The following is a 24,451-nucleotide window of genomic DNA, read 5'->3' as shown; positions in this document are numbered from 1 at the left end:
CCCACAACAACCTGTAGCCTAGGGGCCCCGGGCAATGTTAATCCGGCCCTGCCTATGGGTGTTTGTGACACAGAGAGGTCATTACTATGTGGAAAAAAACACTGTTCTGTCAGATGCCAGGCAAACAAGGCCGGGAGACCTTACTAATTCAACAAATCCCAAATGACTTGACTGTTACAGTAACTGCCCCCCTCCGAGCGGCTTGCTTAATATTTTATGGCGCAGAGTTTTATGGTGAGCTTCTGGGGCTATGTGACTGGATCTTTTAGCTTTGCCCCGAAATGTTTAATGTGCAGCTGGTGGTGTGTAAAAGAAGTATCTAATCACATTGGGCATGGACAAAACACGCTGTCATGGGACGCAGCATGGAGCAGTTGCAATCCCAGAACAGACAGACACCGCCCGAATGAGATCATCTACTGTCCAGCTGGATGCTGGCTTTAAACGCGAGCAAAAAACCAATGGGATTCATACTGCTGTGGATTGCTGAATCTATGGCAATGAACAACAAAATCAAGTATTCTCATGTTATGTAGGTGGTAGAAAATAAGGCTGACAATTTCATAGTTGTTTACTTTTTTTAATACTTTATTAATGCATAGCTACAGCAATGTAACAGCAGAAAATGATTTTTTTTGATGGGAAGACACTTTCAACTGATATTCCTCATATTTACTGTGTAATAACACTTTTCAGCAAATATCATTCCGAAACCTACTTTTCCTTCTGCATCCTGTCTGTGCCACCTTTCCTATCACTACTTCCCTTTTTTCTCTTTTTTTGTGTGGTCTTTTTCAACTTTATTGGACAGGACGGTGTGAGAGGTGGACAGGAAGTCAATGGGTGAGAGAGACGGGGAGGGGTCGGCAAAGGACCCGGGCTGGGAATCGAACCGGGTCAGCCGCATGGGTAGACGAGTGCCCTACCGGTTGGCCACGGTAAGGCCTCACTACTCCCTTTTCAACCAGTCATTGTACAACAAACTTACCCTATTGCCAAATTACCAAAAAATATTGATTGATTGACTGACTGACTGACTATAAGTCTGCTTCTGCCTAATATCCTTTCACATTTGGTTGGACCAAATCTTATATTCATTTTTTACTCCCTTTGAACTGTGTTGCTGCAGATATAAAATTCTAGGCCTACTCATGACACACTGGTCTCCATTTTTTGGGTCTCTGGCCTGGATTCCTCTGCTGTTTGTTCCTGTGTCTGACGTAAGAGAGGACTGTGTTTTTTTTTGGGCAGTCTGAACACGAGTGTGCTTACATAGCCACGTCACAGTTCAGATGAGTATTGCTTGCTTTCGGCCATCTGTTTAATGGCCCTGCCTGTTTTTTTTGTTTTGTTTGTTTGGCTGGGAACCTGATATTCAAGTCGCTACTGTCTGGGGATTAATGATTTCCTTGGCATCGTTGTATCATTGACTGATTCATTAAAGCACTGTTTTATTTCTAACTCCCCCTGTCTGCTCTGATTTTTTGCAGGCAGCACATGCCCTGATGACTGTGGATGAGCCTGGGGTAACAGATGGTGAGGGTGATGGTCGGCTAGGGATGGGAGCAGGGCCCTCTTAGGGGGCTCTAATCCCCCCCCCCCCCCCCCCAAAGGTCCCGAATATCGCATCCAGAGGAGGCAGACACACAACGAGCTCATAACCTAGCCCTGTCCCGCAGCTGTATGAAAATGGAGCACTTGCTATTGTATCACATTAAGTTTAGATTGTACCAGGATGTTAAAAATGAATGCTGAGACAGTGACATCACTAAACCCGATACAGTTGTATTGAGATAGGTAAAATAGTCTATAGGCTAAGGTCTATTAGGCCTATCTCCAGAATGTAGTACTACATTGGTTTGGTCTTGTTATAAATAAAAATACAACATAGCCTACCCTAGCCAACTACAAAAACTTTCATACAAAAGTGCCGATGGACAGTAAACTTTGATAGGCTATATTATTTTCCACAGAGCGCTGCAAAGGCTTTGTTAGGCTAACACTCCTGGAACATATAAGGCCTAGTCGTACCTGGTCAATCCTCAACATCGGTGCAGTAGGCCGCGTAAAGCCCACGTGCAAAAACGTTTGGTCTATAAAAAATACCGGAGATAATAAAACTCGTAGAATGTCTGTATCATCATTAGGCTACACGCCTTTGCTAATGCGTAATAACATTGAATTCGCAGAGGGAATTTCGCTGATAATCGAGGAGAACGCTTCGCCACAGAAAATCGCCGCGTGATTTTACGAAAAGACAATGTGATCTGGTTATTTTGTTATGTTGATATCTTACGTTGGTTTCCCAGTCTCTGCATCTCCAGAAAGCACACAGTCCTTACCGCAACGAACACGCAATCGCATATTCAGCACCAAGCGCTGTTCACTGCTCAGATGGCGAGCTGAGCAAGGACATCATCCTGTCCCATTTCTGAGGCTCCGGATTCATTATTTGGCAGGGAGGCGCTGGAGAAAGCACCCCGTCTGTTCGCGACTAGGTTGGTGAGAACGCTTACGCACAGAACTGCGCATGCGATGTTGAGAGAAGACCGTGGATTTGACAGTTCAGTGCGGCTCACTATATCGCAAGGACCCCCGCTCTATGCGAAGTTGCACACAGTGAGCGCATACTCAGCACCTGTTTTCTCTGTGGCTGGGGATTCAGTGGGAGGGGTCAGTATTTGGCAGGGAGCGGCGGAGAGAAGCATTTCCTAGATACCGACAGCAACGCGTGCGCTCATTCTGGTACATCACTGAAAGGCAAGCAAGAGGATTTTGCTATTTCAGAAAACCGACAGGCTGAAAAGGCATTGTCTTTGGAAATACGCTCAATAAATACACTTAAAGACTTCTTTTGGATTACAAGAACTGACATTCGGAAGGTAAGCAAAACACTTGACTCGCTAGCCAGTACTGCTGTCTTCCCCATGTCTTTCACCAAGGCAAGGTTTATGATAAGGCTAGCCAGTCTCATAATATCTCCAAATTATTTCTCCACGAAACTGCAATGAAATCTCCAGTAGAGGGTGGGACGCTGCGTATTGAGATTTGTACTTACGAAGTAGCGATTTTCGTGCGCACTTCTGTATGGCATCGCACTACAGACTGTTATTCATGTCTAGCAGTGTTAGCCATAGAGCTACAATACTGAGGTTGTAGGCTAGAGATTCGCACTGTGTTTCACCCGTGCATAGCCTAGCGTTCATCACCAAGCTAACCTGATAGCTAACTGGCAATTGCCACCCAGTACCGTTATGATTTCCCGTCAAATGTTAGTGCGCAATTAGCTGTCAGTTGGCTCACAATAGTAGTTCAATATCTATTCAAGGGAAATTATGTATATCTCAATTTTCGCCCTTCGGTGTTCGCCATCAAATCACAGTTCCTTACAAGATACCAGCAGACCTCCTTTCATTGTCGGTGCGCCTCCCGTCATTTAATCTCTCCGATGTCCCGGTCTTTGTCTTGCAGCAGTAATTGCCCTTTTCCTATCATCATATGCATCGGCATCTGTTTGTCTTAGACATTGCTATAGTGTGGACCATTTGGATAGTGCTGTTTAGTGTTTACTATGACTTGAAACCAGTGTCATTGGAAATTCTGAGCCTCCCTGAGCCAGGAAGGCTGTTTCAGTAGCCAGTACTTCACCCGCTACTTTTGAGACCGCTTACCGTTTAAAATGTAGCGGATGCGCGCTGTTACGGAGATGGGTGTTTGTTATTGAGTGATGGAGAACTTGTGAGACAACATATGGCACCTATGCTATGGCCTATGCATGGTACCGAAAGCTCATCTGCTTTTTAATGCACTGCCTTGACATTTCGGGACGCAATAGGCAAAGCGGCATCGATGGGCTTTTTAAGCCTAGCCGACTAGACACCCGACTTAGTTAAATGTTATTTGCATGGCGGAAGACACCACATACAGAATAAATAGAAGAGATTGCACTCTAAATAGTCTTGTATGGAAGTGGAATACGGCGACCACGTTGTCTTACCAGACGAGTAGTCCAATCGATTCAAAATTGAGCGACACTGTGGAGATTGCAGATGAATAGACAACCTGAACAATAATGGAAACACCAGTATTATGAAATAAAACCCATGAGACAGACAATACTGGGATGAAGGTCGTTAAACATCACTCCCCATAACAGCTAAACGTTTGTATCCTCGTTTTAGCGCACACTTACGCAAGAATTATTTATGATTTGAACACATAATGCAAAGACATAAAACATATAACAACTACCAGTAGATCTGTCTGTAGCGATATTACGCCCATTGATTAAGATTGTGTGTATTATTGCTGGGTACGATCCGACTGAGGAGACACCCAGCTTGCTCTCCCGGCTCTCTCCAGAGAGAGGGGCAGTGGTAGGAGAGTCCATGCGTCCTATAGTGCTCAGCTCTGACGAAGAATGTCATTCTTAACATGCTATTTCTGTAAGCTGACCCAAGTCTGGAATCTGGCAAGCCGAGAGTGGGTATTGCCCTGCCAGATTTAGATCTCGAACTTTTGATTGGCATGGAGGCGTGTGAGGGGCGATCTGCGGGTCACTGTGCTCTGTGACAGTGCACCACTCTGCAAGGGGTCAGAAGTACTGTAGCCTATACTGCAGAGTAGCTGGTGCAGCTTTAGCTGTAGTTTGTTACAGATGTACAAACTTAAGCTTTCTTCTTGTTATTTTGCTGTTGAGTAACTGAATATGCAGTTTGGTCAGTTACACTTGAAAACCTTACACATTTCCACTTGAAAATCGAATTACTTTTCTGTAAGTCGTTTGAGTTTAGTAATAGTCCTACAAATCCCATTGTCTTCCATTTCTTTTACTGAATGTGCAGACCACAGAACCATTAGTCTTTGAATAAGCATTGTGCGGAGAAGGAAATGAAACCTGTCGGACATACGCTCACTCTGAAATCCACGGCTGTTGTGTGGACACAAAGAGGCACCCGCATTCACTGTGGCAGCAGTGTCTATAGCCTACTGTCCAGGGAAACCAGAGGCCCAGGCAGGCAGCATATGTGTGCTAGCTAAGCCATTGGAAAGACCCGCTGAAGCCCTCCATGCATGGTCAGACTTAGACCATCACATTGATAGTGGTCATCAGAGAGCACTAAACCCTGGGCCTCTATAGCGTACCACCACAGGAAGCACAGCTGAGCGACTGATGAGACAAGAGGAGAGATGAGAATGGGCTAACCTGTGAAAAAAAGTTCAGTGTGCACGTGAAGCAGATCAATAACACACGTCTCATTTCAGAGGGTCGCATTGATCCCATTAGATGGAGATGGGCTGTTAAAAGTTTTTTGTTACTTGAAAGTATTGCTGAGAGAAATCCCTGGCCGGCGGTGCCTATACCTAGATCCAATTATGGTGAATAATTTATATGAAGTGTTTTCATAAAACCTGGATACAATATCTTTCAGTGATGTATGATCACCATTACACTTACAGTCTATGTATGTTGACTAGAGCGCTATGCTCTGATTTGTAACACTGGTATCCTAAGCATGTAGTTACAGTTCTCGAGAGACTGCCCTCTCTGGTTTTATCATCTTCTGTAGCACATCGTCGCAGAAGAGGGGGGAAGAGATGGAAATAAAGAATGGAAATAAAGAAAGAGAGAGAGAGAGAGAGAGAGAGAGAGAGAGAGAGAGAGAGAGAGAGAGAGAGAGAGAGAGAGAGAGAGGCCCCTCTTTCCTTTCTCTTCCTCTCTGCTGTCAATCATGCCTGACAGGCCACACCCAGGGGAGCGGGCGCCAGACGCTGATGCTAATTAACATGTCCACTTCCCAAGAATGGAATCAATTTGGAAAGAAAAAGTTCACAATCGCTCCGAATGACTCTGTTAATATATATATACATTTCATTTCTGGCCTTGGTCATGGAAGCCTTACTGCAGTCTGTCTGCCTGTCTGCCAAGCCAAACCTGTCTGCCGATATGGTGGATCTCTTGATGTACGTACCATGTAGCCGATGGGTTGGAGAGATGGCACATGTGTATGGCTTTTCTCTGATCATTCTCAACAGTTGCCTTGTGTCTAATTAAGAAGTGAAATTACCTTTGGTAAAACCTTATGGTCTCAATTAAAGTTATGAGGGATGCGTTGCCACGGGAATTAAAAAAAAGAGCAGTAAAAATCCAGAGGAGGAGGAGGAAGAGGAAGGCCTCCTGTGTCTGTCGCAGGAGCTCATCATCCTGCTGACTAGTCTGCTGATGTTCCCTCTGAGGGCCTTGCAGCTCTCATAAAGTCAGAGTAAAATGCCTTAGGATGATGCTGTGTGTGTGCGTTTGTGTGTGTGTGAGAGAGAAAGGTGCACTTTGGTGTTTTTGTTTTGGTATTAAATTCTGGAACCCCTGTCAGAGTAGATGATTGGAAGTATACAGTGAAGCTGGCTTGATCTAACCTGACCTTAAGTGGTTTTGGGCAGGGCTGCCTCCCAGAGAGGATATCTACGTACACATCTGCCTTGCTGATGATGTGTATCCGACCCCGGCCGCATGGTTAAGCCTTTCTTTTGTTCACGGGTATTGATTTTAAGTGTGACGTGCCCGGTGGTGCCAAGCCCCCCTTGTCTCCCTTTTGAGTGCCTCGCACTCTGTGAAATGGGACCGCAACAGCTGCCTGCAGCCCCGAGCCTTTTCACTTGCATGCTTTTCCACCACCCCTTCTGCTGCATCCCTTCCCATTGTTCCACCCAGGGTCTTTCAAACAGTGGCACCACCACATCGCTGTTGCTGTGTGTGTGTGTGTGTGTGTGTGTGTGTGTGTGTGTGTGTGTGTGTGTGTGTGTGTGTGTGTGTGTGTGTGTGTGTGTGTGTGTGTGCGCGCGTGTGTGTGTGCGTGTGTGCGTGCATGTGTGTGCGTGTGCACCCTTGTCTGACATTGACAACATGCAGTCAATTTGAAAATGCGCTACGCACACCCCCCTAATGTACTGTGGCACATCTCCTTCGCACTTCCTGAAGGCACCCCTCTGCTTAATGCATTTCATTCTTTTCTCTGGAGAAGCTGAGAGTTTAAACCTCTTAATGGTGCATTAGCCTGCATTATGAAAATGGACGGAGAAGTCTGTTCCTGGCAGGCAGCTGAGCCCTGGCTTGATGGCCTCCGCCGCTGGTCGCCTTGAGCTGCCATTGAACATTCTCCTGAGTCAGAGGCCAACTGGGTTGCACACATGATGACATTGATTGTATCACGAAATCGATACACAATCTGAGTTGCCCACTCGGCCTGTGTCAAGACACACACGTCCTTCCAGACGACGTCCGTGCTGGAACAGACATTACCATGTGCCTGAGTGGCTTTTCGCCCACCATGTTCTACAACTTCACTTTGTTTGTGCCCACCCACAGTTTTTTTTCTTCTTTTTTTCCCCACAAAAACTTTCTTGAGGAAGCTTTGCATCCCCTTCAGCTCCCGCTGATGCCTGTCTAAGCTGAAGTGACATCTGGAAGTCTGCCCAGATCCAGACCCAGCCTCAAACTCACCTGCGGTATCTGTGGAGGCCGTCAGGAGGAAGGCTCAGAACTCATCTGGGCGTGGTGGTGGTGGTGGTGGTGGTGGATGACATGCACTTCTTTTTTTTTTTTTTTAAGATATTTTTATGGGCTTTTTGGGCCTTTAATTTGCATAGGATAGTGAAGGTGTGACAGGAAATAAATGTGGAGAGAGATGGGGCAGGGTTGGGAAATGACCCCGGCCGGACTCGAACCGGGGTCCCCGTGGGCATGCAAGCCCAAATGAGGGGGGCTTAATGCGCTGCGCCACAGTGCCCTCCCGGATGACGTGCACTTCTGAGTCATCTTCTCCTTTCTAGATGCCATTATGTCCTCCTTACCGTCATACATAAGTCATGTCCCTCACATCGCATGACAACATCTCCTCTCATATCTCTCACATCCACCCTTTACAGACTGCACCTCTTGATTTTTAATGCTGTCACATGACACCCTCTGCAATTCCTGTGTCTGTTGATTCTATCATACAGTACATTTGTACTGTACACCATTGATTGGCCGTGTATGAAAATTAAACTGAACTGGGGGGTCAATGGTGTGTTAATAAACAATAGTTATGTATTTCTATTGCTAATTAACAAATTAACAACTATGTATTTAACGACTATTACAAATATTTGACGAGGACTCAGGACTTCAACAGCTTTGTATGTAAGCCTGGCAAGCCAGACAATAACATGAGATATATAGTCTGGTATTGCACTGCAAGGACCAAGCCAGTGGTTCTCAACCTTTTTTCAGCAAACGCCCCCTTGAACTCATCATAAGCCTCCCAACACCCCCTTTGACATTTGACTACCAACACCCCCCTTAGTATTGAAAAATAAAATAGACTAAGGCAACCCAATGATAACTAAACCACGCCCCCCACTCAGCTGTCTACTACACAATGCCCCCTTAGGGCTCCCCGACGCTTTACCGCCCCCGTTGAGAAACACTAGACTAAGCTGAAGCTTGTGGCTGAAACAATGGTTGTTCAAACAGCTGCTCAAACAGGCCAGCGCAGCGCAGCCATGTCATCACCATGCTAAGCCCTCACTGACGACTCTCTTCACAGACCAAAACAACAGGAAGAAAAGCCTGATACACAGAGTATTGGTCAGTCATAGGTAAGTGAATAGGGTGTTAGACTTGTAGCCCAAAGGTTGCCTGCTCGACTCCCGACCCGCCAGGTTCGTGAGGGGGGTAATTAACCAGTGCTCTCCCCCATCCTCCTCCATGACTGAGGTACCCTGAGCATGGTGCCGCACTGCTCCCTTTCGGGCGCCATTGGGGGAGGCATAAATGCAGTTTCGTTGTGTGGAGTGTGCAGTGTACACTTGTGTGCTGTGGAGTGCTGTGCCACAATGACAGTGAGAGTTGGAGTCTCCCAGTTGCTATTGTGATTGGAGGCCAGATTTCATATCCCAGTTATGATTTCCCCTACGGTGTGATGCTAGACCAAGCCGCCAGACAAGGCTATTACAAGGCTATTACAAGGCTATTACTGTCGTGCTGACTGACCTGATATGACTGAGCCTCATAGACATGGGTGTATTTCACTGTCATGGATCAGCAGGTCTTGCTGGTAGCAGGCCGGTGGTTCATGCTGTTGCCTAACTGTGCCAGCTCTCTTTTTCCCCCTGCACCACAGAAATCCAGACTTTGGTGCTTATTTGAACCCCCCTCCCAACATTCCCTGTCTTTGTGAATGCACTTCAGCTGTGACAGCTGTCCTCAGTGTGGCCTTGAATTTTGTGTTCACTTTCTAGGAGGATGTGTGTTGTACATGCATGCATGTTTATTTGCTGCATTTTTTATTTGGATGTCTGTATGAATATACTTTTGCTTTTGGCATGTGTTTGGTAGCATTCGTGTTAATTTCTGTGTGTGTGTGTGTGTGTGTGTGTGTGTGTGTGTGTGTGTGTGTGTGTGTGTGTGTGTGTGTGTGTGAGTATGTGTGTGTGTGTTGAGGGCTACTCAGGGTCATTGAGCATGCAGTGACCACCTGGAGGCAGGGGGCTGTGCTGGGTCAGATCATTTGGAGATGAGCTGCTGCTGGGTCAGGTAGGGTTCTAGAACACTCCGGAACTCTCTACCTGTTCAGCTCACAGCTGACTGGATGACTCTCACAATTGCTGCATTTTCGGATACATTTTTTACCATCATTTGTGGCGTTCACTGGATGACTTGAAAAAAAAAAATAGACAGACGACAAATATGGGATTGTACGCAATTGTGGTGAGAAGAATGTGTTTTTGTTTTGATATGAAAAGCAGATAATTCTCCCTTTTATAATGAGAATTTTGCCTGTATTTAAGTATGCTGTCTTAAATGAGGTTTTATCTAGAATTGCATAGTTCAGGCAAATCTATTTGTTATTACACAGTTATTCTACTGCCTGCTACGATCATGTTGTACTAAAATGATAATCAGCAGTGTTCTCCTGAGTGTTATTTTTAGCTCGTCGCCATTTATCCCTGGTGTTCTGTTGACAAAAATGACAACACAATAGACGCAACATGATTACAAGAACAAGTTGCATTTAATTCATAATCTTTCAAACACAGCTTGACACGTGTAATTTCATGGTCTTCATTTCAATGCAGAGCTCAAGCTCCAATTTGCTCTTCATTCACTGGGCTGAGAGCGCTCAGTCAGGCGGTATGACTGCTGGAGTGGTGTGATTTTAATGGAAGGAAATAACGACTCTGGTCTCTTTTGTGGGATTTTTGTGTCTTGTTTTGGTCTCCTGGGGGGATGCACAGTCATGTAGAACTCCTCTTCCTTATTTCACGCGTGTATAAAACAAAGGGTGAGTGTGAAACAGTCCGTCAGAGAAAGAGGAAGAAATGATGTTTGCTGTATGGGCTGTGCATAGTGAGCAAGGCAGAGGTTTTTTTTTTTTTGGCACACACCAGAAAAAGTGCCCAACGACCTCAACCCGTCTGCTTTTCCCCTTACTTCTAAAGAATAGGAGTGCAGTGAGCCATAAGGGTGTCAGAGGTGCTGTGATGGTCAGAGGTGCTGTGATTTTTTTTATTGTAGCGTCTGAGCAGTGAATCATCTGTGGCATGGGACATGGCTATGAGGTGATGGCATAGGGGTCTCCTCTGTTGACAACCCCCCCCCCCCCACACACACACACACCTTCATCACCACCTCTGACCAACAGAACTGCAGTCTTTAGCAAAGCAAGATTCTTAGCAAGAGAGTGTTGTGTGTGCCGGAGAGACATGCACCATGTATATTATTTTTTGTTGTTGTATTCTTGTAGGCTGGGTTTTGTGGAAGATATTTTTGTGAGTAGAGTCCTAATGTGTGTTGGGCACCAGCCCTCCCATATCCCTATTGAGAAGCGATGACTCCCATCACCACCAAAAACATGAATGGATTGTAATGAAAATACAGCATCTAGGCATCCGGTGGCTGTGTCTGCAAGGCTTTTTTTTTGTTTTCTCCAACTGTCTTTATATTTGTCCAACTCTACTGCTCTCTCTACTCGTGATCACCCCCATAGTGAAGCAGAGAACAAGGACATGGAATCCAGGGATGGCTAACTGTATGCTGTCACAGGCAATGACAGCCAGAGACAGTTTATACTATAGGAACGTGGGGAAATGACTTTGATAACAGTGGCGTGTGTGTATGTGTTTATGTGTGTGTGTGTGTGTGTGTGTGTGTGTGTGTGTGTGTGTGTGTCTGTGTCTGTGTCTGTGAGTGACAGAGAGCTGTATGCAGTCTTTGTCCCGTTGTTCCTTTGTTCCCATTTCTAAACTTTTACCGGTAAGTAGGAGTGTAATTAACATGTGACTGGCATGCTCAGGTGTTCCAGGCAAATAGTGGCCTGCCATCGATCTGTCATAGTAATGTAGTCCTTCACCTGACTGTCTGTCAGAAGGTGGACGGAAAGAAAAGAAAGACAGAAGTGGGGTGGGTGGGACACACACGTGCACACACACACACTTGCGCACACATTTGATTACTTTTATTTGGATCCAAGAGACAAGCAACAGGGTACAAGATCCAAATATTTTGGAAAAGGTATTTGACATGTTGATAGATCTTAAGGGCTACACACTTTTACATATAGTACCAGTCCTCTTTTTGTTGTAGCTTTCAAAATTCATGGATAAACAAAACATCTATGTCTCCATATCTGCATACTACCAATAATAGCTGAAACAGAGCAAAACTTTGCCAAATTCTTTGCTCCTCTTTTTTGCATTCCTCCTAACTGCAGTCACACACACACACACACACACACACACACACACACACACACACACACACACACACACACACACACACACACACACACACACACACACACACACACACACACACACACACACAACAAGACCACAAAACAGAACAGCTGTGACTACTGACTTGGCGTTGAACCCACTTGTGATTGGGTGTGTGAATGGTTCTACGCATTCAGAGACCACATCTTTGTGTTTGACTGTACTGTACTGTGTGTATGAAATGAAAAAGGATTGGAGGAAACAAGAATGAAAGAGAGAGACCTTTGAGAGGGTACTGCATATGTGTTTCAGGAGGTTGTTTGTGAGGAAATGGAAACGTGCTTGTGTGTGTGTGTGTGTGTGTGTGTGTGTGTGTGTGTGTGTGTGTGTGTGTGTGTGTGTGTGTGTGTGTGTGTGTGTGTGTTTGTGTGTGAGAAAGAGAGTGTGTGTGTGAGGTCTGACATAGTGAGCACGTTGCTCACCTGAAAAACCCGTCTTCTTCAGCTTTCTGTTTTGCAAACTTGAGGCTTCAGAGAAAGGGAAAAAACGAGACCGAGTGAGAAAGGCAAAGTAATAGATCGATGCAACGACTGTAAAAAACAGGAGAGAATGATGAGAGAGAGTTGGAGAAAAGACAAGGGAGGAAATGTAGATAAAAAAGCATATGAATGTGAACTACTGAGAAACAGAGAACAAAAAGTGAGTGAAGAGAAGATAGAAAGAAGAGCAGGGAGACGAAGCTACAGCAAGGGGGAGAAGCTACAGCTGGAGAGAAAAGGAAAAGAAAACCGAGTGTGTGAGAGGCGAACTGACAGCGAGAGCCACAGCTTGCTACAGCGGCTCAGAACCTTCGCCCAGGTGGCAGCAAAGATGTGAACCAGAAATGGGACAGTGCAGCCCAGCATAAATGATGCTCTCTCCGGTATTGGCCGATACGCGTGTGGTTTTGGACGATACGCAATATTTATTATTTTATGTCATTCGTTTTTCGACTTTCTCTTTTTATTACTTAATTGTCAGACATTACTTGATTGTTAGAGTGGGTGTTTAAATGTTACAAGTTCTACCTCAATTTGATATTGTTAAAGGAATGTTTATTTTTAACTTGAGACCTGGAATATTTGTAATTTTTTAACCTTTTTTTTAAAACCCATATCGGCCCCAAATATCGGCTATCGGAAATCGGGTATCGGCCAAGGGTGATGAAAATTGGTATGGCATCGGCCATTAAAAAACCTGTATCGGTCGACCCCTACTCTCCACTATACTACTGTACATGTACTGGTATCCATACGACTCTGACAACATCCATAGTGGCCAGGGAAGTATTAAAACGCCTTGTGACGTAGTATGTAGCCTCTTACTGCAGATGGGGTCGCCGGCGACCCTATTCACTTGCTGAAAATGCTTAACTACGTCATAACAACATTGCTATGACATTACAGAGAGCCATAGTGCTACGCTAAGGGGTTAACAACAAAAAAATTGTAGGGGCACTTTTGCCTTCATTTCGACAGGACAGTGTTAGAGACGACAGGAAGTGAGTGGGAGAGAGAGAGACAGGAGAGGACCGGCATATGACCCTGGCCGGAATCGAACCCAGGTCGCCTGCGTAGTAACCCAGGGGCCTACTGTCAGGCCACGACAGGGCCCTGGTGACATAGTATTAACTCCCGTGGTGGCGGTGGGTCCTCACCTGGCACCTGGAGCAGAGGAGGAGAATAATTACCTCTAACACTGTTGGCCCTCTCTGTAGCACTTGTGTGGAAAATGTTTACAAGTCAGAGATGAGAGGGAGAAAGACACACACACACACACACACACACACACACAGCCACGCTGGCTCTCTCTCTCACACACACACACACACACATACATGCAAACACACACACACACACACACACACACACACACACACACACACACACACACACACACACACACACACACACACACACACACGCACACACACAATTAATCTAATCTGGTAGGTAAACTCGCACAGAAGGATCCGCTGTGCGTGGCAGATTGACATTGCTGATGAAAATCCTTTGCAGATGTCAGCCGGGTGGTGCGCCGCGCCGGTGAGCTTCTCCAGGAGCCCCGATAAGACACGAGACGCGGCCGGCTGCTGCACACAGGCAGTGGAGGAGGAAGAGGCCTCACTGATGAACTCATTGAAGATGTCGTGATGATGAGAGATAGCGATACAGGGTGCAGATATTATAGGATAGTGATAGTCCCAGGGCCTCTGCTAAGGTTTTGGAGGTCCTAAGCAAAACTGATCAGGATGCCCCCCTCGTAATTAAATAGTAATAATAATTTCAAAAATCTACTAACTAATGAATATATAATTTCGTAATGTAATTCAATATTTTTTCACGATGTTTTTTTGTCAATCTCAATTTAAGAGGCCCCAAATTTTGGAGGCAAAGTGGTTGGTGCCCCAAACACTGGTTGGTGCCCTAAGCACTCTGCGTACTCTGCTTATGTCTAGTGGCGGACCTGGATAGTTCCCCCAGTGTGAGTCAATGGACTCCTCTTTTTCAGTCAGGGGATGATGTAGCAAAGAAGTGGCATGGGGCTAAGTGATCAGAGCTGTGGGGGCTTTCTTATAAGCATCACAGAGTACTAACAAATAAGCATCGGGTGTTGATACAGTATGCTGTTGCTTGTTTAGGATTCACTGTCTGGTTCAATTCATCTCTTTTTTTTTCAAAGATATTTTTGGGGATTTTTATGCCTTTATTTTGACAGGACAGGTACAGAGGGACAGGAAAGGAGCGGGGAGAGAAAGATGGGGAAGATTCTGCAAATGACTCGGGCAGGAATCGAACCCGGATCGCCGGTGTAGTAACCCACTGCCTTACCATTACGCCACGGCAGAGCCTGGTTAGTTCTCTTGTTGTGTTGGACAGTGGTGTAGACAGCTGTTCAAACAGACAGATGTGTAGTGCCATTGAGGTATATATGAGCTGGCAGGAAGTGGGCTTATGGGATATATGACCCTTGACCTTCCTCTGTGCGTTGGTGAACCTCTCGCTCCGTGAGGGGGCAGGGATAGGCCTACTCTGTTACGGACATTATATGTGCCTCCCAGAGCCACTCACGTCCACTTCGTCCGCTCAGCTAACGCATTGTCACTAATCCACTTATGCATCAGTCCGTTAGCCACGTTCACTACCGGGTTTATCCGCCATGCAAGGAATAGCTACCTCAAACATCATGACCTTATTTTAGAACGCTGGATGCTTGTCAAAGTACAGTATTAACCTCAATTTGTGTCGTCCCAGTTAATCCCCACCAAACAGGGTCAGAGAGGGGTGGGGGAAATGAGAGACATGGGGAGTGGGAGAGAGAGACAAGGTGGGAAACGGATATGGACAATTGTGTCTGTCTGCCTGCCTGTCTGTGTGTGTGTGTGTGTGCGGGTGGGTGGGTGGTTCTCTAATCCAGTGTGTGTGTGTGTGTGTGTGTGTGTGTGTGTGTGTGTGTGTGTGTGTGTGTTGCGTGTGCATGTGTGTGGGTGTAATGCATGTGTGTATGCATGTAGAGTAGAGTAGAGTAGAGTACTTTTATTAATCCCGAAGGAAATTAAGGTGTCTGTCAGCTTACATAAATACACAAATACAAAACATATACAAAGACATTATACACATAATTGAACATTACAGTAAAAGTATATCTTGAGTACTACCGCCACACATTATGTCACATCACTGATTCTTGAAAGTTTGGCAAAAACATGTCCCTGCAGTAAAATGCTAATTCTGTTGAAAATCAACTAAATTTTCACGAACAAAATGAATCCAGGTAATGGCCAAGGGGTCTGTTACACAAATACACAGGTGTTTGAAATATTTAAGTGTAATTTTATTACTTTTCATGGCTATAAACCTGTCCACCCCCTGTAAAAACGCCTGTCCCAAGGACTAGCATCATCATTTCAATTGACTTAAAATACAAAAATCACTAACAGAATTGAACAATATCACCATGATGTGGAAGACCATATTAAAGTGGTTCTACAGATGTGCACATAGTGCATGTAAAACAATATTTACTATTGTTTTCTGATTGCTCAAAATGTGTCCACCATATTGGTCACCACCGTCAGATTTTTTCTTAAAGACAATAAAATCAGGTATGCACAAGGTAATTTTCATTACTGAAGACCCCTTTTCAAACCTTTAGCTCTACTGCATACTTCACCATCACTGAAGCTCCTGTAAGTTTACTATTTTGTCCTCAATTTGTTAATTTGTTTGGACACTGGTACTGTCCCAACCATAAACACCGTCGGGGGTTTTAATGGTATTATATTACATTAATGTTAATTAATATATACTTTCTCAGAAAAGGTATGAAGCACCCAAGAAACAGAGCGAAAATGAAATGGCTAATGTGAACAAACAATGCATAATATGTAAAAGAGTGTTTTTTTGTCTCACACCGTCAGATGTCACCACCGTCAGATTTTGTTCCACTCATCATCTTGTTCCATATTTCACTAAATTGTGCTGGTTAATGAAATATTATTAGGCATGTTAGTAATAATTGTGATCCAAAATGATACTCTAGCTACCACTGAGGTGCATTTGGAGTTTTTTTGTCAGAAAACCTGACGGTGGTGACATCTGATGGAGTTCACCAAAAAACACATGTTTTACGTGTTTTTGACATGTTTTAAGAATATGCATACAATAAGTATCTACAGTTATGTTCAATTGTTAAAGTAATTCACTTTAATACAGCAAACATATGCTTTTACTTCTAATTCTGTCTGCCGCTGTTGACAAAACAAGAAAGAGCCCATTTTATGAAAAATGTTAAACATGGGGAGCTTGACCAATACATTCGCTGCACAGCCAAGACCTACATCTATGATAATACACCTCTACATTTTGGATTTGAACAACTTAAAACCTGTTTTGCCACATTTTCAAGAACCAGTGGCCTACTTCCTAGAGAATCTAACTAATGAAGAAAAAAACACATGCACAAACATACTGTGCACACACAAAATAAAGTGTTTATGCAAGATGCCATTGACTTGAGAGGGCTATTTATTTTGCTAAATGCAGGTACTAATTAGGCCACTTTCACCACTCTCAGATTACTGTCACCACCGTCAGTTCAAAAGTCACCACCGTAAGAAGGAGTTTTGGACATTTTAAATGAATGTGCTTACAACATTTTCCTTAGGAGTTGTTGAATTATCAAAGTAATAGCCAATCTAAGCCTACACGAATATTTGTGAAATTACAAAAAATTGTTTGTTCTATTTAGGCGTTAAGTAAGCATCGTATGACGGTGCATAATTTGAAATTAGAACACATGAAACAGTATTAAAATAGAACAAAAGTGAATTTTCAACATTTAAAGGCATATGTGTGAACCAAAAAATACACATAATCACTTAAAAACTCCAGATACATATGCAAACAAATCAATACAATTTTAATTACTTTTAAATTGTGTCTGACGGTGTTGACAAAAAACAAGGTATGATCGGAGAAAAGCCTGATTTCTGAAAAAAATACAAAATGGGGAGATTGGCCTTGTGCATTTCTGAAAAGCCAAGACCTTAGTCTACGAGGATATGCCATATAATTTTGTAATTCACTTAGTTTTTTTCTGTCAACATTACAACCTGTTTTAGCCACTTTCTCAAGAATCAGTGACATACACACATGCTCCCCCCCCAAACACACACACACACACACACACACACACATACACACACACACACACACACACACACACACACACACACACACACACACACACACACACACACACACACACACACACACACACACACACACACACACAAGATCCTGGTAGGGTATCATGTTGCATACATTCACACTCACAAACAATAAAAATAAACATGTTAAGTAAACATGAAAGATCCAAAGTAGTTCTAAATGTGTGTGTGTGTGTGTGTGTGTGTGTGTGTCTGATGGGCAGCATCCGCTGCACAGCTGCCTCATGCCACTGTGGAATTCTCCATGGTGATGAGCCTTGCTCTCCTCAGCACCAGACTAATGCTGCATTCACACCAACGGCGCGGACATCCACAGTACGTCCACAGAACGTGTCCGTTATCAGTCCGAAACCGTTAGAATGCATGAAAACAAATCATGCCTTGCACACAGGAGCGCGGTGTAAGCGCGTCGCATGTCCGTCCTGCCTGGACATGTCCGCGTTGCTCCTTGAAAATAGATCTCGAGTCTATTTTCCTGCGGCGGACGTCCGCGTTCAATGTGCGGGCTCCATTGAAAATGAATGGCTGCTGCCCGCGGATAGAATGTGGAGGTTGACTGTGAAGTGTGAAAGGCAGCCCGCGAACCTCTCGGACTCGCACTGCTCACGGAGACGTCAGGAAACGTGCCGTCCCTGTGTGCATGTACCGTAATGGCCTGAGCTGGACAGGCACAGCCCACTCAAACCTGGCGGTGGAGTACTTGACTGTCACAAAAGGATCCTGTGTGTGTGTGTGTGTGTGTGTGTGTGTGTGTGTGTGTGTGTGTGTGTGTGTGTGTGTGTGTGTGTGTGACAGAGCACGCAGCATGTCTGTCCCCGAAATCAGTGATTTTCCATCTGGTCATGAACAATGCCCAAACAAGCTCGACATGGTCGCTGTGGCTGTGTCTATGTAATTTTGGTGCTCATGATGACAACAAATAGAAGTGTGTTTTACACTGATGTGTATTGATCAGTACTAAACATGATATTATCTATTGTAAACTTTAATCAAGGTAATAAGCAGCAGCAGTGGAGAGGGTTTTGCACACATTGACTACGTTTACATGACGTTTTAATTCATAATTCATAATTAATGAATTAATAATTATTGATTAATTAATAATTCTGAATTAAATAGTTCCGTCAAGTTTACTTTGATCTTTCATTAAATTCCTTAATTTTGAAGCGTTTACATTACATTTTTAAAGAGGAATTAATCTTTATTCAGAACTAAAGTGAACTAATTCTGAATGAAATGCCTCATGTAATATAAATGAAGCAACTGTGATATCAGAGCAATTGCATGCTTTAGTTTACGGAACATTTGGTTGTTTAGAAATGTTTGTATGGAGTTACTTGTGTCTTTTTTCCGGATGTGTTTAGGTCAGACAGTGTTTTCCAGTACTCTGTTTGCAGTCTCTGATGGAAGAGCTCATTAGCGAAGAGGGGTTTAGCGTAATTTCATTCATTTGATTAATTAAAAAACACATTTAGTGTTTCCGTCATGTGTTGCGAGTAGAGATGCACCGGATCCAAGATCCGGTTCCGGATCCGGCAGGATAATAGGGTTTTTCACAGGATCCGGATCCGGTTCCAGGATCCAGGATCCGGTAGCCGAGGCTTTTCAGTCAAAATAGTTTGAGCCAACTTGATAAAAAGGGCCCACGTGTGTGAGTAGGCTATGTGTTTCAACCCTTTCGTAGGATCCGGTATCCGGTTCCGGATCCGGCAGGATCTTAAGCAGTGGATCCGTTATCCGGCAGGATCCTAAAAATCAGGATCCGGTGCATCTCTAGTTGCGAGGGTCAGGGGGAGATAGCCGTGGCACCGAGGGTGTGTTTAGCTGTGCTGACTGTGAGTAAGGGCCTAACGTAGCTTCTATTTTACGGGCAGTGCTCCAGTATTTTGCCTGTGGCTCGAGTGAGTTTTCTAGTTTGTTTTTTTTCTCCTTTTTGCCAACCTGCTGGTACATTCTGCTCTAATCAACTGATCTGTTCAGGCGGTGTGCTTTGGATCGTGCTTGCGCACAGTATGCGGGTGTATGCATGTTTATACGAGTTCTTTTATGTCGCATGTGTTTCTTTCTGAGTGTGCATGGTGTGTATATATATATATGCGGGTGAGTTAGCATTTGAGATAATGGCTGCACTGACCTCTGTGGACATCTGGTGACGGTCGCTCACCATAAGAGGCAATGGGGGCGGTGCCATTAAAACAAAACCTCATTGTCCCCCCCACTGCTGAGAGGAGATTAGACAATCAGCTGGACAATTGAGTGTGAATTCTCTCTGGAGACAGGGCGCGCGGCTGCACAGATTTGACTACAGGTCACACTCTCTGCTGTGTGCGTGTGCGTGTGTGTGTGTGTGTGTGTGTGTGTGTGTGTGTGTGTGTGTGTGTGTGTGTGTGTGTGTGTGCGTGCGTGTGTGTGCGTGTGTGTGTGAGAGAGAGAGTGAGAGAAAGAAAGAGAGAGAGAGAGAGAGACAGAGAGAGAGAGACAGAGACAGAGAGACAGAGAGACAGAGTCGAGTCCTTGGGTGAATATGTGTGTGTATCTCCTACCGCTTTGTCCTCTAATCATGTGTAAAGCAGCCGTATGGGTTTGAGCATGATTTCTCACTGCTATAGATTTCTTATCTGGAGTAGCTTGACTCACAGGAAGGTCAGAGGCCAAATTGAATGTTCTCTGAAGAGTTCCACTTATAGCTATCTATAGTCTGGCTCATCGGCGAAGATCATTTCAGCGTGCCAATCCTGCTCCATTCAGTACTATTGAAATGCCTGACTCACCAGCTATACTGGTCTCTTGCATCAGAGGTAATCACGTTATTCAAGTTAGTAGCTGCATTTCTGAGTATTTCATGCGTCATCACAGTTTAACTTCAACTGCAGTGGGGCAGTGAGAGGGAAAAACAATTCTCCAACTTTGATATCATATAAGTCTTTGAAGCATCTAGGCTTTGTATGCATCATTGCAAAGTGGTACAGTAGAACAAGGAGTTAGAAGAGTGCACACCAATTTTGAGTTTGAGAGCTTGAGAGGAGAGACTTAGGCTAGTCTTTCCTCACTACAAACCGTATTGTAATACAGTATATATATAAGCATTTCTTAGCACTTCTGATTCAGACTTATTTTTAAAAACAAAGGAGATATGGCAGCGCTGTGGCGCACCGCACTAAGCCCCACACATTTGGGCTTGCATGCCCACCCCCGGGGACCCCGGTTCGAGTCCGGCCGGGGGTCATTTCCCGGTCCTCCCCTATCTCTCTGTCCCATTCGCTTCCTGTCACCATCTTCAACTGACCTGTCAAATAAAGGCTTAAAACCCCCCAAAAATATATATAAATTGACAATCTGGTGCAACCAGAGCAAGACTAAATAATAAGTGCAAAGGGGAAAAAAATCTGGTGCCACACCACACGGATGTCTATTTTCTGTTATTTATTTTTTCAGTGCAGTAAGACTAACGTTTCGACATGCGTTGTGCACTCAGACCTATTTTTATCATCGTATTATTTCAGTCATATGTGTCATATGCACTGTTGTCGGGTTTGCTTGCTACATCACAGGTTGTCTTCTGATGAAGATTCTGATATGTCATCTGTAATATACACTGTAGGATCTTCAAGTGGTTCAGGCCTTTTGTCAGCTGAGGTCACATGTCCTCCTCAGCGCGTTGTCCTCTGATAAGTCCTAGTTTTGTTTGGAAAATGCAATGCTAAATCAAAAAAACTGTTTTATACCCCTTGCTATCTAATGCTATTGCATTTTCACAACTCTCATCATTCTTGTGTTCCAAACACTGCACAACTTCAGGGAGCGGAGCTAACTTAACTAGTTTGTCTCCAATACAAGCCAGAGGGCCGATCTAGTCTCCTCTGCTGTAACGGTTACATCCCATTGGTCCGACGGCCCATTAGTCTGACATCTCATTGGTCTGACCACACACTTTAAAACTATGCCCAAACCTAAACAATTCCTAACCCTACCCGTCAGTAAAGGCATATTCTGTCAGTATACAATTATTTTAGCGTCACAAGTTTGTAAATATTCACTTTTAAGTTTACTGAAAAGTAAGAAATATGTCCAAACCAAAACAATTCCTAACCCTAGCCATCAGTAAAGGCATGTTTTTGTCTGAAAAGACGTGGCCACGTGTAGACTAGCCTACCCTAGTAGCTGTGTGATGCTCCCGTATGCCTTATTGTCTGTCGGACTAATGGGCTGTCGGTCCAATGGGAAGACCCCTGCTGTAACTTAGCAGCTAAATGTTCTTTTGCTTTACAGTTAAATGGTAGTGTACGGACTATACACATTTCCACTGTCCACTGGACTGAGATGTGTCTGAGGAGAGGCACAGGTTTACCAAGCTCTTTTTAAACAGATCAATGTTTGGATTACACAACATGCTCAATGCAATGTCCAGGTCTAGCATGCTAAGTAGGGCCGTAACTATACACTTAAGACAGGATTCAGGTCGGATTATGATTTTTGGCCTACAGTTCGATACACCCCACGATTTTTGAAATGTATCTTTAAAATGAATAAATTACCTTTTTTCACATTTGCCAACACTATGAAATAAAAACATATATAAAACTGATAGTTTATATGTAGAATAGGCTACAAGAGGCTAGTAATAATTTCAAAACGTTAACAATGATAATGATGATAATTGGATGATTGGAAGCTCGATCATATCATTTGGTCGTTTTCTGGACTGATGTGTTACTAAACCTATCACGATACTGCCTCCTTGCATTGGGATACATCGTGACTCTGTGTATCACAATTTCTCGGTTCGATACAATATCGTTACAGCCCTAATGTGAAGCTGGCAGCTGACTGCAGCTAGTCAAGGAACAACTTCCGAGCCATACAGACACACCTGGTAAGGGTTTACAGCAGGGGTCCCCAAACGTTTTTCTCTGGGGGCCACACTATCGTTCCTGAGTGTGATCAGGGGCCGGGATCAATCATATGGGCTGTATACTAGGCCACTGCCTGTTATAGCCGTAATTTCTAGCACAAAATAGTTTATCATTACAAGCGATTTGCAAAAGAAGTGAGTACCTCACATGTTTTTTAATTTGAAATACCACTGGTAGTCCTTTTAATTTCTAATAACCATGAAAAAATACATGGTTAGAATTCTATTTATGAGTGATACAATAGAAATGGTAGGCCTGTTTATATTACAGTGAGATGAGAAACTATCGAGACAAGAGACTTCTGATGATTCACAATAGGTTAGTGAAAATTAAACTGTAGGAAGGCCTGTTGATAAACAATACAAAATATTTAAAACATTTATTTTATAATTTTTTTGTGAGGTGCAGAGAGGTGGAGGGCCGGTCAAAGGGTTGTGGCGGGCCGCATCTGGCCCCCGGACCTTAGTTTGGGGACCCCTGGTTTACAGTATATGGTCCAGCTGGTCGAAGTTATCTCACCTCATCCACCATCACAACTCACTGTAAATTGTATTTGTCCAGCTTTAGCTTTTTGCACAGGTAGCAGCCGGCTACTCCTGCGTCTTTACACACATACAGTACTGCATCTCTTGCCCATTACTTGTGTGTGTGTGTGCATTGCTTGTGCACGTGTCTGTGCCAACGTGCATTTGTGCGTGTGAGTGAGCGTGTCTGTGTGCGTGGCGTGCATGTGTGCATGTGTGTGAGCGTGCTTTTGTGTGTGTGTTTGAGTACACGCATGTGTTGGCCCCTAGTGGTGTGTGGCGCCAGGGTTGGTGTTGTTGTTGTTCATGGGAGAGTGAGTGATGAGTCTGTGCCCCTGCATGTGTCCCAGGCCTCCCTGTGGCCCACGGCTTTAATAAGAGCTCCGTAAATCTCTTACAGTGCGGCCAACACAGAGACGGATGAACGTGCACGCAGGCACGCACACACACGCACGTGTGCGCCGCACACACAAACATACACACACACACACACACACACACACACACACACACACACACACACACACACACACACACACACACACACACACACACACACACACACACACACACACACACACACACACACACACACATAAGCAGCACTCACTCTGAAATACACACACACACACACACACACACACACACACACACACACACACACACACACACACACACACACACATCATTTAGCACACAACACACAGCAAGGACGCACTATCAAACACATCTGCACACCTATAACCCCATCCCCATCCAGCCGCATTGTCCCGTGTGTCCTGCGGCCGTTGGGCTTGAGAGCAGTGCATGCCTGGTGTCATATTTACAGCTGCGTCTGATGAGGCGTGACCAGGAGGAGCAGCGGTGACCATGAGAGGCCAGCACTGCAGGGCCGCCGGCAGAGGTGCGTCTTGCCACCAGGCCAGGCAGGCAGCCGCTTGGGCCCCCCAAGCACCTGGATAGTGAATAACAGCCCATACTGTATTACAATAGGGATGATTTTGGTTCAAATATTCACTCTTTTGCATTTTCGCTTGGGGCCCTACCTGACCCTAGAATCGCCTCTGGCTGCCGCTAGCCATACGTGAAAGCCAGAAAGCCCATTGGGAAACTCCTACTCCCATTGTCATTGTGACACTGCACTCCACAGCACACCAGAGAACACTGCACACTGCACACACACAACGAAATTACATTTATGCCTCACCCGTGCAAAGTGGGCAGCCCTCAATGGCGCCCCCTAGGGAGCAGTGCGGCGGGACGGTACCATGCTCAGGGTACCTCAGTCTTGGAGGAGGATGAGCAGAGTAAGCAGAGCGCCTCAGAGGGCCTCAACCACTTTGCCCCCAAAATTGGGGCCTCCTAAATTGAGATTGACTAAAAAACATATTGTTATTAGTATTTTGGTAATTATGGGGGGGGGGGGGGGGGGCTCCTGACCAGTTATGCTTAGGGCCTCCAGAACCTAGGCAGCGGCCCTGGGCCAGCGT

General features: G+C 44.7%; 1 protein-coding gene across 1 annotated transcript in view; it reads left to right on the top strand.

Moving 5' to 3' along the window:
- The first annotated feature begins 2,555 nt into the window (after positions 1–2,555).
- Positions 2,556–24,451, top strand: part of ctnna2 (catenin (cadherin-associated protein), alpha 2) — a 501,378-nt gene continuing 479,482 nt past the window's right edge. The window contains exon 1 of the mRNA XM_063220285.1: positions 2,556–2,882. The gene's annotated coding sequence lies outside the window, so the exon portion shown is untranslated. The remainder of the gene's footprint in view (positions 2,883–24,451) is intronic.

This window comes from Engraulis encrasicolus, chromosome 16 (assembly GCF_034702125.1).
Source record: "Engraulis encrasicolus isolate BLACKSEA-1 chromosome 16, IST_EnEncr_1.0, whole genome shotgun sequence".
NCBI lineage: Eukaryota > Metazoa > Chordata > Actinopteri > Clupeiformes > Engraulidae > Engraulis > Engraulis encrasicolus.
This window is presented reverse-complemented; position numbering and strand designations above follow the sequence as displayed.